Genomic DNA, 13,774 nt, shown 5'->3' on the forward strand with positions numbered 1-13,774 from the left:
ACAGGCAATACCAAAGGCAGCCATTCACTTTGGGCAGGTTGTGCAGTCTCCCACCACTAAGTGACCACTGCACTCATCAACTACCTGTCCAGGCCCTGCAGGCAGCTGGACAGCAACCGTGGTCCAGTCTGTCAATCATATTTCTTGACACAGGAAATATTCTTGGGGAGAACACTGGCATTCATTCTCTTCACCAAGAACTCAAAATCAGACTCATGGGGCTGTGAGATGGACAGGTGCCTCTCATGAGTGCTTTGTCATCTTCCATGAGAAACCTGTCCTCCTGCAATGCACCCACACCTCCAGCAGGGCAGGCAATGGTGTGAACAAATAAGTCACTTTGGACTTTCCTAAAACCTGTTCTATCCATATCAGCCATTGCCAAGCCAAAGAAACAGAATATGTGGAAGCAAAACAGTCCCTGCCCGTGAGAAAAAATCCACAAAAGCATTTGAACAAAGAAGAACTTCTTAGAGAAAATGAACAGAGCATTAGAATGAGTTTTTCACAACAAAGCAACTACATGTGTGGGGCTTTTAATATTTCTAAATTATGTTAACATTAATTTAACATTAAAACAGGGATTTAATAAAATCTGAAGAATGAATCAGATCTTTTAGATATCTAAAGTCCATTTTTATATGCAATACAAGGTAAGATAATTGCATTCAAGCAATAGTTCAAGACGATTTTATCATAAGTTCACAAAAAAAATATGAAAGAAAGATCTGGGAAATGACTATAGCACTCTGAATATGAGGAAACTAAAAACGAATGGTCTTTAACTCAAAGCTTACTGATATGTGTAGATAATTATCAGATAACTTCACAATCTTATCTGCAACATTTCTACCCCAGACATTCTCTGGGAATCATGGAAACCAAAACTATATTCTTCCAGTAGCCAAATGCTCAGCCACTTCCCCCAACTGATTAAAATGAACCATTCTTGGACAGTGTTTCACCCCACTGAACCTAAAACTAGAGTTGCCTCCAAAGTGGCCACATCCTAAGATGGGGGCCAGTTGAGATCTCAAAGGAAGAAGCACTATATGCCAGAATGAGCAGTTCAAAGTGTTTTTTAGGGGAACTTACTTACAGAGTAGATTATAGATGTCCCTATCATTGACAGCTAGAGAAAAGGGATATTCTAGCTTGATATAACTGCAGGAAGGAGTTTGGAGTATGGAGTCTATATGAGAGTTTTAGGAATTTTGGCTCAGGATCAGGGCCCCAGATTTTCTCTGTGTTCGGAGGCAACCACCTAAATACTTATCAGTGTTTGGGAATGTTGAAGGTCCCAGCTTGGTCTCAAGCCTGCTGGGGAAAACCAACAGCTGGGGATCACAGAAAAGTCTAGGCACTCGGTGAGTTTTGGTTCATACACAGGAAGTAGAGGGAACTGAAGGACCCTACAATCTACCCCATGACTGGCTCCTACAATGTTACATGAACACCTCTTTCACCATGTTCCCTAGGATCATCTTCAACATTCTTTTTACTAACTCTATGAAATACTTGAAGAAAAAGTACCAACAGTAAATTCAAGTGCACCTTATGGGGCTTAAGATCCCAATTCCTGAAAGGCTTAATAGCAGAGCTTTCCCCACAAAGATCCTATCCTTAAAACCATAACTTCATTGTAGACCACCAAGAGTCATCTCTCATGCAGCAAATTATCTGTAATTGCTCTTTTTTATTGGCGGGGGTACCAGGGATTGAACTCAGGGGCACTAGACCACTGAGCCACATACCCAGCCCTATTTTGTAATTTGTTTAGAGACAGGGTCTCTCTGAGTTGCTTAGCACCTCACCATTGCTGAAGCTGGCTTGAACTCGCTATCCTCCTTCCTCAGCCTCCTGAGCTGCTGGGATTACAAGCGTGTGCCAATGTGCCTAGCTGTAATTGCTCTTAACAAATAAGGGATTCAGTCTTTTTTTAATGCTCGTGGATGTATATACAATATTCAAGTTGTTAAAAGGCCAGGTGCCCCTGAGCAACAGTCAACGTGTCTACAGCGCTTGGTTGTATAGAAGCACCTTCACTGCAGCCGTCTCAATGTCCCCCGAGCCATGCTGTGTTATTCCAAACTGTAAAGACAATGGTATGCTAGCATTGGGAAACTGGAAGGTACCTGAGGCACCTGGTTCTATTTATCCAAGTGTCTTTAGATTGATTATGCTTTTCCCAACTGATCTCTTTAGTTTTCCCAACTGAATTAGGAGAGCATTCCTGCCTTAGAGGTGGGTCAAATAAAGTCATTTAGCATTTGCCAGTATGATCCTCTTTGACAGGAAATGGCTTTTTAAGGGCATTTCTAGCTTTAATGATTCCTTCCTTTCAGGACACGTTTAGAGAAAAAACTTACAGTGTGTCCAGAAATGCTCAATGTCACATGTCAATCGTTCATATTTGCATATATGACGTCAGAGGTATTTAAGGTACCCGTTTTCCATGTGTCATTCAGTTATCAATATTGGCACAGAGTCCCAGTCATTATCTAGTGGTGGCTCAGTCCATCTAGTGGTGGCTACTCAAAGGCAAAAAAGTGCATGACCAGCATTAGATCAGGGCATATGGGTTATGAGACAGGGCCAGGCCAGGAAAATGTTCTCCAAGGATATCCACACAGTGGTCAGGATGATATTAAAGAAGGATCTCACTCTCTCTGATTCCTTGTTCCATGTTCTCAGCTGATTTCCTCTGCAACACACTTCCACAATAATGTTTTGCCTCACCTCAGGAATGGAGTTGGCTGTCTATGGGAGACTTCTGAAACCATGAGACCCAAAATAAACTTTTCCTCCTCTGAAATTGTTTTTTTCAGGTCTTTTGGTTATAGCCACAAAAACAAAACAAAACAATAACAACAAAAACTGACTAAAACAGAAATTGGTACCAAGAAGTGAGATTATTGCTGTGATTGATCTGGCTCAGAGTTTTTGAAGATTTTTTAAATTTGTGGGAGGAATTTTGGAAAATTGAGCAATGCAAGCTGAGAAAGTTTTAGAATGTTATAAATGGGCCTTAATGGCCATTTCTGCTGGGCTCCAGAGATTTAGAGGAGGAGGAGGACTGTATTGGAAGTTGGACTAAAGGCCTTTCATATTGTGTTATGGTTAAAAATTTTTCTACATTTTGCCCATATCCTGAGGTTTTCTGTTAGGATGAATTTCAAGGTAATGTACTAATTAATCTGGTGGAAGAAATTTCTAGGCAGCATAGCATTCAGGCAGTAGCATGGATATTGTAGGCAGCTTTTGGCCAAGTTTATTGTGACAATCAGGAGAGAAAACAAAGCAGAAAGATTTGAAAGTCTCAAGAGTTCTGCCAGAAAAGTGCAAGAAAAACTGTGGCTAAGAAAGTTGTGGTTATTAAAGACATTACAGCTACTAAAGAAATATTTTACCCAGAGACAGTAGGAAAGATGACTTAAGGGCATCTCAGGAATTGGCAAGACTACATTCATTTCAAGCTCATGAGTATAAAACTAAAATTCTTTTGAGACCAGTGGGGCACCCTACTTATATAGGAAAGCCTAGGAAGTTGTTTCACCACTCTCAGCCACCCAGGCACTCAGTGGCTGCTATAGCCATTGTCCCTACTGCCTGGAGATGGTGGCAGACCTTGATGGCAACCACATGAAGCTGGTTCTGGAGCATGCTGGAATTAGGGGGTCCTGGAGCCTTCTACTGAGATTTTAAATGAAGGCCTGGGAGACCAGGAACACACAATAGGGTTGGAGTCCCTTTGGGCAGCCTCTGAGAGGACAATGCATGAAGATGACAGCACTGATTACAACCTCTAAGATTAAGAGATGCCAGTAATATGGGATGTCTGTGGAGGAAAGCTTCAGGAATCAATCAGAGAAAGAAGCTATATAGGCTGCAACCATCAAAGCCATCAATAATCAAAGGTGTATCACCAGCTGGGTGGACTGGCAATATGTTCTGGGTTCAAAAGAACTGGCTGTATCAGTTACTATGAAAACAGAGAAGAAACCACACAGCAAATGAACATAAGTCAGGATGGCTCAGTGACCAGGGCTGGAAGGAACAAGAGAGTGAGCACACCCCAAATCCCAGTTTTTATTTATGGGAAAGACATTCGAGAAAGTTCCACCCAAATAATGCAATGGGTTGGTTTTTGAAGGGTAGAGTCTTGTTTGGTGATGTCTTGTGGTCAGCAGATTGACATCTTGGAAAGCCACATCGATCTCAGGTGCTGTGTGGGATCACAGGCAGAGCAAGAGGAAAGGCACACATATTTCACACAGCCCAATCAGGCAGTAATGTCAGGCTAGTCCCTCATAAGCTCAAATGCACACAGATAGCTCAAACACACAGACCGTGGATGGCTCACAACAGGGGTGGAGCTACACAAGTCCTTTGCGGAGAACATCAGGATGCCAGGTGCCCCAGATGCTGTACGTGGAGCTACAGGACTTGTTTGCCCAGCTGGATTTTGGTCTTGCCTCAGTCCCATCCCCTCTTTCTATTCCCCTATTTCTCCCTGGTGGAATGGAAATGTTTACTCTCTACCATTATATATATATAGGGTATATGTAACTTGCTTTCCATTTTAAAAGGGACTCACACTGAAAATCTGCTTTGAGTTTCAAAGGAGACTTTGTACTTGGACTTTTGTGGACTCTTGAAAATGGACTAAATGTATTTTACATCGTAAGATGAGCATGAGCTTTTGAGGGCCAGGGGCAGAATGTTTTGGTTTAGATATGAGGTGTTCCCCCAAAGCTCATGTGCGAAACAATTCAAGAAAACTTAGTGGTGAAACGATTGGATTACAGAAGCCTAAAACCAACCCGTGTATTAATCATCTCATAGGGATTAACTGGTGGTAACTGTAGGCTGGTAGAGAGTGGTTAGAGGAGGCAATTCATTTGAGGCATGACTTTGGGGGATATATTTTTTCCGAGGGAAACTCTCTCAACAGAAGCACCTGGTGCCATGTTTGTAGCTGCTTTCCTTTGCCACACACTTCCGCCAAGATCTTTTTGCCTCATCTCAGGCCCCAGGGAATAGAGTTGTCCATCTATGGATGAAGACCTCTGAAACTGTGAGCCCCCAAATAAATTTTTCCTCCTCTATAAGGAAAGAAAGAAAGCATCCCAAGCTAACAGTAAAAACATAACAATTTATCAGTATTACACTAAGGAACCTCCTGCCTCTCCTATATAATAAAATGAGTACTAGAATTCCCCACCCTACAATAATCTCTGGGATCCTGGGAGTCCTCCCAGGAGGTCTATACCAAACTTTTCATTTCACTGGAAGAAGCTGTAGACTCCACAGTGATAAGCCTGAGTGAAATCCTTTGTACTTAGAACCACTGTGGTGCCAGTGATATGCTTCCCTGGGTCCTTCATCACAAAGGAAGCAGTCATATCCAAGGAGATGGTGACTTCTTGTCTTAAAGGAAGAAGGATACCAATTCATCCCAGTGGTGTTTTCTACCCCAGAGCCAGGATTACACACTGAAATAAGAGGAGCACAAGATTAGAGCATTCCATGTAGAAGTGAGTTCCAGGTATAAGGCAGCATCTGATTACTTCTATACCTACATGGCTTGCACTGCACTCTTCCATATACCAGACATTCACAAACCAACTTTTCTTCCCTGGTGGTGGCTCACTCAAGGACCATGCAGCTTCCATTAAAACCACAGCCCAATTTCTCAATAAGGACAGTTCTATCAAGAGCTCTATTTGTTCCTTTCAAAGGGCATTTTTCTCTATATCCTGTTTCATCTGGGTAGATAAAATTTCTATGTAATACCCTCCTTTTTTGCCCTACCCTGTATGGGGACAAGTGTATGGAGTACTGCATACATGGCATATGTTAAGGGTGTCTGAGTGGCAGCCCATTCCCCTCGTGCTAGGTGTGTAAGCGGCAGACTGCTTACTGCGTAGGTGCAGCCCTGGGCATGAGGCCATGTGTTGTAGTCCTGCAATCTAAAATGCTGCACGGCCTGCTCCTTGATTGGTTACTGTAAGGACAGTTAGCAAGAATTGTATTGGTGGCTGCCTATAATCTGCCTAGCTACTGCCTGAGACAGAAGCCGTAAACCAATCCATGCATTAATCATCTCATAAGGATTAACTGGATAGTAACTGTAGGCTGGTAGGGAGTGGCTAGAGGAGGCAGTTCTACATGGTAACTGCACAATAAAATCAGACCTGCTTCCTGCGTGGTCTCCAGAGGTCTTGATTAGTGACTCTAAAGCCACACTCTCCTCTACCCTGTTCCGTGGACTCCTCACTGACAAGAGAGAGCCCACGCAATCCTGGAATAGGGAGCCTGGGAAATGTCTTCCTTGATCACTGATAATGGTTCCTAGAGTAACCATACATTAATTTCAAGCTTTGCATACCCTGCATAGTCAAGGTCTGACTTGCTTTTCAACAAAGGAAAGCTCATAAGAAGTCATTCACTACACATGTGCGTGTATATAGTATCCTTTATTTTTAAGGAGTGGGCCAATATCATCTGTTCCCATGTGGTTTTCTCCTCTTTTAAAGCCTCTACTGGCCTCTGGCACTCACTGAGGATAGGTCTAGAAACACACAGAAATTTTGTATTGCTTTCTCTAGTGTGGGTCAGCTAACCAGAAGGACTGCTGTGACTATTTAAGAAGCCACCCATATCATATAGTGAATCTGCAATGTGACACAGTATCCAATATGCAGACCTACAAATTGTCTGTTTAGTCATTATGAAGGAACCACACCCATTAACTCTTTGTACTCATTCCTGGGAAATCATGAAAGAGGTGACACTATGGATAACTCAGTGTCCAAACTCTTCTTTGAACACTGATAAAGCAGTTATAGGGGACAATTTCCCAATATACAGTGACTTATGACCTCCATTCTGATATATCTAATGCGCTATAGATGCTTTCTCAGAGGGACCACTAGCTGGACTTGAGTCAGGAGATCTGCTTCTGTATTTACACTAGGGGAATATAATTGGTCAAGCACTGTGACTTTAGATCTTGGTTACGCAATCAGTCTCAAATGTCTGCCCATAGTTCTGCCCCTACAATCAATGGCTGTCTGATTATGAACCATAGATCCTTTCCCATTCAGTTATTCACAGTATCATCCCCCTCTTCATGATTTCCCAGGAATAAGTAAAAGAGTTACTGGACATGGCTCCTTCATAATGACTAACAAGGTAGCTCATAGATCTGTGTATTGGGTGCTGAGCCCCATTTTAGATTCACCCATATGGTATAGGTGGCTAGTTGACTAGTCAGAGCAGTCCATCTGGGTAGCTGATGCACAGTAGATTCATCTGTAACCAGAGCATCCTTAGATGTGTTCCTGTTTCCCTCCTTTATTTGATGGAGTTTCTCTAAGGGCACTGTTGAGGCTGATTTTAAACCTATAGTATACTGTACAGGAAACAAACAACCCTGTAATGCTCTAGAAAGAGGGCTGGATATATGGTGCTGTTTCTGCTGGATAAATGTGTGCCTTCAAACCAGAGTACTATTTTGTACTATGGCTGATATGGGTCTGGCAAAAATGCCACCCATGCACCCCTTAATAGGCAAAGCTGTCTTTACTTCTACTGATATAACTCCAATTAGAGCCTCTGTTTACAAGGGGAGCTGGTAAACTGCAAGGAACTGTTTTCCTAGCAAGAAATAGTAATTCTTGACCTTCCTGAACAATTGTGACAAGAAGCCAATGGGGAGTTGTTGGTCTTTCTCCCTCTGCCAGAAGGCCCAATCCATTTCGTCCTGACACAGACACATCTAATCCAAGTGATCTTCCAGGGCTCAAGTTTTGCAAAATAATGCTATTGCCTGAGTAAATGCTACTGCTTCTTATGGCCCCAGTCCTAATGTGCCCTTTATTTTCAGGTACTATAATGACCTGAGACACTGAACCAAGGAAGTCCTCCAATATCCTAGCAGACCTACAAAGTTTTATGATTTTTTTTTTTAGCCATTTAGGGCCATGGGCATGCCTGTACCTTATCAATCATGGCTGTTGGAAAAAACCTAATTTTTAACTGACCAGACATGTTCAGGAATTTTACAGTGCTTCCTTGTCCCTGGACTTTCTGAAGGCTGATGGCAGATCCTCTGGACTGCAGGTATTCTAGAACCTTTTGGGTAGCCTTCTGCAAGACTTAAATCTGTGGAAGCTAGCAGCATATTGATACCACCAGTTATTGGTGTTGAGTTCTGCTCCCTCACATGTTGAAGTCTGAACATTAGAGAAGCATGCCTAGGCAAGCATATAAAGCAGGGATTATTTTTAAAGGGGTAACATAGACTTCTCCCTGGAGGGAGAAGCAGGTATAGCTGGTATCCTGGTATCCCAAGAAGCAAGGCCTTCTGCCCTTTTTAATATGTCCTAGGCTTCCTTTGTTCTCTGCTCTCTTCCTCTTATCTTTCTCCTTCCTGTAACTAGGCCCAGGAATGCTCAGGCCCAGGAATGCTTGGTGGGGTGGCCAAAAGGTGGGAAACAGGTGGGGAAGGGGGAAGGGCAGGATGGTGCAACCTAGGATACTTAATTAACAACCTTATAGCTCCCTTAGGGAGAGGCAATTCCTGGGACAGGTTACCTTAGCAACAGGTTGGATAAAAGGCAGGTTCTTGATAAGGGTGCAGGAAGAGCTCTGAAGGAATTAACATTTCAATCCCTCAGGGGACAGTCTCCAACTTGCCAGACTCACTCAAAATTGGCCTCCTTGATCTGACCTGACTCAATTTATCTATATATACTGACTGCCCCTGTCTAATTCTGGCTTCAATTTCATCCACATAATGTTCTCTGTGAATGCCAGACAGATCCCCAAGATGGCCAGGTCCCTCTATGTGAGTGCCCCTGGGAGTAAACCCAAAAGATCCATTGTCAGATCTCCCAGGTAAAGGCAAACACATCCTGAGCTTTGGGTATGCCAATGAAGGCATTTGCTAAATCCCAGACAGTGTGCCATGTATCCAAATGAGAGGTTAGTTTTGAACCTCATTTGGGCTGGCAGCATGCATGGCCAGAGTCACTTTATTCAGTTTCCTGTAATTGACTGCCATCCTCCAGATTCCCTCAGACTTTTACGCCAGCCATACAAGGTTGTTTTATGTGCTCTGTGCAGAACACACAATCCCTCTTTTCAGTGACCAAACAACAACCTAAACTCTTATCTCCTTGCTCCCTATTGGGAGACAATGTCTGGTACCTACCACCATCTTGGGTGGGGTAATTAATACCACTGGTTCCCATATAGGTCTCCCTTGGGACGCCACTGTTATCACCCTTACCTGGAGTCAGAGTTCACCTATGGTTGTTTTAAGCTCCCAGAAGGGTTTCTATTCCCAAAACATCAGCTGTGATGGGAGAGATATAGACCCATGTGCAGTGGAGGAAGCACATTAATTTACAGTAGTAGACCTCTTCTCACAAGGATAGACACCTCAACACCTCTCTCTCTCTCTCTCTCTCTCTCTCTCTCTCTGTGTGTGTGGTGTGTGGTGTGTGTGTGTGTGTGTGGTGTATATATATATATACATATATCAAGTAGGGTCACAAAAAATGTGTAAAGACGTAAAGACTACCTTGTATTACACTGTATTCAGTTATAACAGTGTATTCAGTCCCTGCATTCACCAGAGCCAAACTCTGGTTTTTGGATTGTTTTTATTTGTTTGTTTGTTTGTTTTGTTTGTGGTGCTAGGGATTGAACCAGGGCCTTGTGTATTCTACCAAGGGAGCTATATCCCCAGTCCCCAAACTCTGTTTTGGGGGATTAATTGATCACTATTTCTACGTAGTGCTTCCAGTTTCCATGAATGGCCCTAGGTTGCCTGGAACCTTAGCCATCTGCTCAAAGTCCGGGCTGTGGTGATTACCAACCATCCTGGGAGAGAAAAGAGGTGGTGGCATCATTCTTCCCTCCAGCGCCCATCCTGCCAGGGGAGTGCCAGGGCAGCACAGATCTTCACAGCGGGTTGCAAGAGCCAGTTGCATGCCATCCACACGGTGGTGGCCCACTACAGCCACCAGCAAGTCTGAAGCAAGGGCCAATTATGATGCGTACCATGGCCTTTCTCCTCTCCCCTTTGACCCCTCTCCCTTTTTGTCCCTCCATCTCTCCCAGACCAGAGCGGCCTCCACAGAACTAAATCTGCCCAAGTGGCCGGACTAGGTCCTGAACCCCGCCTTGCTGCTTCTCGTTTAAGCACCAAGTTTAAGCACCACGTGGGAACTAACAGAAGAGCGGTGGAGCAGGCGTCTGTTTCTGGTTGTTAACCAGCCCTCTAACTTGCGCATCTTGCTCTGTGCAGCCCGCTGAGCCTGTTGCCAGGCAGACTGCTCGCAGCACGGTCCAGCGTCTTTCCCCGCCAATAAACACCAAGCTTCCTTGCTGGCCCTTTGCAATTTCAAGCTCTCCATAAGACTAGTCAAGCCTGCTGGATGCTTTGGAGCATCTCTGTACACCTGGGACAGCCCACAAGCATCAAGCAAGCAACTGGACACAGAGTCCCTTGTGTCCATCCTGGGATCTTCCCGGTCCTGTTTTCTCAGCCCATCACTTTGGGATCCTGCTGACTATACCGTCTATTTAGTCCCAGCAAACCTGCAGCTGGGGTCGTCCCAAAAGAGACAGTAGGGGAAATCCCCCCAAGGGAGTACCCCAAATAGACCTGAGATGGAGCTACTTGGGATTCCAAAGAAAAAAGCACTACATGACAGGGCCATGGGTTCCAAGCCTGTATTAAGGGAAACTTGCAGAGTGTTGCGGCTATCCTCCAGACAAGCTGAGAGAAAAGGAACCTTCCAGATAGGAATGTCTGAAGGGAGTGTCTGGGATATGGACTTTATATAGAAGTTAAGGAATATCTGCTCAGGGCCCTGGGCTGGGTTTTTGTTGTTGTTATTTTTATTTTTTCAGTGTTTGGGGCAACAACCTAAATCAGTGCCTGGGAATGTTCAAGGCCTGGCTTGAGCTCAAGCCTGTTGGGAAACACCTGTAGCTGGCCTGTCACAGTGGTCAAGACACTCTGATTTTCAGTCAGGGAACAGAGTGGGAGCAACTTGGGGACCCTTAAATTCCTTTAGAACTCAAGCACAAACTCTACTTTCTTGCCACAATTTTATTCATAGCAGATTTTTGTTGTTGGGTCCGTTAGCTACAAAAGATATCCAGAAACTCCTTTTCAAAAGTGGCCTTTAAAAAGTGCACTAAATAGTATTTTTCTTCAAGTATATCCAATCTGTCAACATGAGGTATACAGTTACAGAGCAAATATAGCTGTGCTTTATAGGACCAAATGGAAGCCCCTGTTTAGAAATAAAGTATAAACAATTCATACTAGGAAATTTATTCTTATCAATCTGTCCAGTCAGTGTTTATTAGACACCTAATATATAGAACACTGTGAGTGATATTAGAAATGTCAAGATGAATCCAATAAAACCTCTGTGGCAGTTGGGGGTTGACATACACAGACTGGTTTATACATAGCAAAATCACTAAATGGTGTCTTAAGTCTCTTTTGATTGTAAGTGCCATAATTCTACCCAACTCGACTTAATTTTTAAATACATTATTGCTTCATGCAACTGAATACTGTATATGCTGGGGGTGGTATTTTCAGGTACAGCTTGATCCAGGAGATTAAATTGTCATCAGAAACCAGTCTGCATCTCTCCACTCTGGTTTCCTGTGTTGGCTTCATTCTCAGCCTGTCTCTGCATGATAGCTTCCTGTAGTTCAGATTTCTATTAGCCTTACTATAATCTCAGAAGAAAAAAATTAATCTTATTCTACTAGAAAATGTCCCAGAATTTGCTTGCCCTAAACTAGATCATCTTAAATTATGAAGCTATCCCACCAACTGGTTGCCATTTGGGGGAATGGTATATGCAGATTTTTTTAGATTAATCCATGGAACCTAGGGGAAGAAATTCTCGGTTCTGTTCAAATGCAATGATTTGAGCATGGAAGAAGGGTAATTTCCCAAGGAAAAATCAAGATATTGCTACCAAATGAAGAAAGATGTGTAATAGGAAAAAAACAACAGTTGCTTCTGACAAATTTCCTAAGAGAAAAGCCATTAATGTACAGTAGGCATCCATAAGGGAGAAGAAATCAAAGTGTTACAATAAGTGCTCTGCCTTGCACAGATTGAAAAAGTACAAAGAGAGGAGAGAACCTGAAGAGGAAGTCCACTCGGTTTGAGTTCAGTTTTTTTGGCTCTTGGGTTTCTGATTAACTACAGCGTGCTTGCCAACAAGAATCCCCACTTCCAGTATCCACGTACCTCGGGATATAGACTTTCTTTACATCAGTCTAAACACTTATTAATCACTCATTCAATAAATAGGTATTGAGTGATTACTCTGAGCTGGGTTGTCATCAATAGTCTAGAGATAAAATGATGAAAACAAAGCACCCAAAACATCCTTGCCCTCATGTACAGATGATATTTAAATCCATGAGTCTAGTCTATGGATACAATAAATGGAAAAGTAAAATAAAATATAAAGGATGTCTGATGATAAGTGTTTGAGGGGAAATAAGGTAGGGAAGGGAGAAAGACATGACTAAGATAAAAAGCAATCCTACTGCTGAGATTTGAAAAATGGTCTAAAGAAAGTGAGGATGTGAACCATGTAGATGTTTAAGGGAGTAGCATTCACTCTAGGCACAGTGAACAGGCACTGCAGAGGTGCTTAGACTCTCAGGAAGACCAATGTGGCATGAGATGAATGAAGAGTAGATGAGGTCAGAAGGTAACAAAGAACAGAATGTGTCAGTTCTTGAAGTTAGTAAGCACTTTGGTTTTACACTGAGTGGACTGGAAGCAACTTAGTATTTGAACAGAGGGGGTCAAAATATGATTTCCATTTAAAAATAAGCACTCTGAAATAGACTACAGAAGGATAAGACAGAAACAGGAAGAGTACTTAAGAGACTTCTACAATAATCTAAGTTAGAGATAATACGGTAGCTAGAACATATTGATTATATTTTAAATGCAAACCCAATAAGATTGCTCAAAGATTGGATTTGGAAAGCTCTAAAAGAAAGTAGTCAAGGATAACGCTAAGAATTTTGCCTTGAGGAAATGAAAGGATGAAGTTACCATCAATTCTATGAAGAAAATTATAGAAGGAGATTGTGAGGAAGGTGGGAGTTCCATTTTGGATATTTTAAGTCTGAAATGTCTCTTAAACATCTAAGGGAACAGGGAGAGAAGAAACCTGGTATACCATTTCAGGGGGGAGGTCTAAGGTGGCGATGACAATTTGGAAATGCTGTTGTATAGATGATATTTAAATCCATGAGTCTAAGTGCATTCACCAAGAGAGAGGATGTCAGTAGAATAGAGAATGTGTACAAAGACTCAGCCTGGGAATATCATGCATTCAGTCATCAAGGAAATAAGAAGAAAACAGCAAAGAACTCTGAGAAGCAAACACCAGTAATGCAGAAGGAAACTAGAAGTGTCTGTCTTCCTGGAAGCCAAATGAAGGAAGTGTTTGAGGAAGAAAAAGTTTTAAAATATTGCAAATGTTTGAAAAATATTCTAGTACTACAAAAATCCAAGTGAGATAAAGACTGATAATTGACAATTATGTCAATTTGTAGGTCATTAGCAGTTTCAGGGTAGCCATGGGAACAAAATAGGACTCAGGACAAAAAACATCAACAATTATTTTGTAGAGTTTTGCTTTTACATCAAGTACTTAGAAAGGTGATCTGCTGGTTCACTACCCCCCAAAATCTCTGT

The sequence above is a fragment of the Marmota marmota genome, unplaced genomic scaffold, assembly GCF_001458135.2.
Source record: "Marmota marmota marmota unplaced genomic scaffold, marMar, whole genome shotgun sequence".
Taxonomy (NCBI): Eukaryota; Metazoa; Chordata; class Mammalia; order Rodentia; family Sciuridae; genus Marmota; species Marmota marmota.